The sequence below is a fragment of the Zea mays genome, chromosome 5 (genome assembly GCF_902167145.1).
Source record: "Zea mays cultivar B73 chromosome 5, Zm-B73-REFERENCE-NAM-5.0, whole genome shotgun sequence".
Classification (NCBI taxonomy): Eukaryota; Viridiplantae; Streptophyta; class Magnoliopsida; order Poales; family Poaceae; genus Zea; species Zea mays.
The window spans coordinates 78,894,790-78,896,650 of NC_050100.1; positions in this window are offsets into that span (position 1 = coordinate 78,894,790).

The window sequence follows — 1,861 nt, forward strand, 5'->3', positions numbered from 1 at the left end:
AGGTAGTGTTTGTTGGGGGAGGTACTCGCTTGGCGAGCATCTACTGGTCATGTCCATCCTTCAGGTCGTCCACCACGGCATCTTGTGGTTGGCACCACATCACTTGCACGATCATCTCTCGGTCCTAAATGAGATGCAAGGTGCATATGTATGAATATAATGAAAAGTTATCACAAGATATACAATACATGGTAGCGAACTAAATATTTAATTGTAAGACACCGCAAACAACCACATGTTAGATTTAGTTATTTACACGTCATCGGGCATACGTAGTTACTACCATTAGAAAGACGACCGATACTTTCTAGACTTAACCAGCGCAATACGACATCACACGTGCAAGCATTTATCACCTTCACTTTAATCATTCATTGGTTACTTAACATTAGGTTAGTTAAGTACTTAAGTTTCCTATGACTGATATGTAGACAGACTTAGTTGAAAAGGAACTAGACACTTAAATGGGGCTTTACAATTATTTATTAGGCGAACACGTATTAGACCTTAACCAATTTAGTTCCCTAATTTAGCGAGGCGTATACTAGTTACCTACATACTTATGCTCACTTATATTAGTTATATTATCGTTACTGCGTGTTCAACCAAAATCAAAACGAGGAAACAGTCCACTCAAGACATACGCCACATAGTAGAGCAATCCACAAAATACAACAAAATTAGGACAGCAGCACAGCAGTGGCTTGTTTTAACCATAACTCTCTAAATATTAATCCAAAACTAGCAAACTAAGATTTTCTGGAAAGCTTAGAAGGTGCTCTACAACTTTGGTATTGTCATCACAGCCTGATTAAACATTTAGCAAGATCAAAAAGTGTTAACACAACAGCGCTGTCCAGATTTGGACAGATTCAGACTTGTGACTTTAAAAATTCATAACTGAAGATTCAGACATCCAAACAAAGTGATTTAAGACTTTCTGGAAAGCTAATTAAATGTTCTACAAATTATTTATAAACATCTCAAGGTGATTCAATATTTAACTAAGGATAAACATCACTAAAAGACTTTGCTGTCCAGAACTGGACAGATTCAGTCTTCAGAGTTTAAACATCCTTAACTTAATCTTCAGATCACCAAAAATAGTGATCCAAGACTTTTTGGAAAGCTTAGAAAAAGTACTACATAACTTTTATAATCACCAAGAAGTGATTCCAGGTTTAACTAAATCAAATATTTCAGTTTTCGAAATCTGTTCTGACGGTGGACAGAACACAACAACCAGTCTGTAAAATTCATAACTTTTAAACCGTCGGGCCTATAGTTATGAAATTTTAACACAAGCAAGATCAGAAAAGCATCTACAACTTTCTTATAATGACCATGAACAGATTGCAACATTAAATTGAACAAACAATACAGTTTCTGAAATCTGTACAGAATTTGGACAGATTCAGTTACTGAATTTGTAAAAAGCATAACTCCTAAACTGTCAGACCTATGGCTGTCAAATTTTAACACCAGCAAGATAATAAGGTTATCTACCACTTTTCTATAGCACATATCTACAGAAAACACAATTTAGTTCATCAAATATACAGCACAACTAAAACAGCGCGCGCAGTCCAAAACAGAAATTAATAAATTTCAGCTCCTATACAATTCAAGAATTGCCATGTTCTAAAGACTTGAATTATTCTAACACTTTGACAATTGTTAGAGTTAAAATACCTAAGTGAGAACTAACAGGTAGACTTACTAATTCTTGTTGGGGACTTGTTCTCAAATGCTAAGAGTTAAGAACAAGGCAACATAAAAAGTGTTAAGTGTTAAAGTCCTTCGTCCTTCGAAGTATTATGTCCCTTCGGGAAATAATGAGCTTCGGACGAAGGTCATAAGA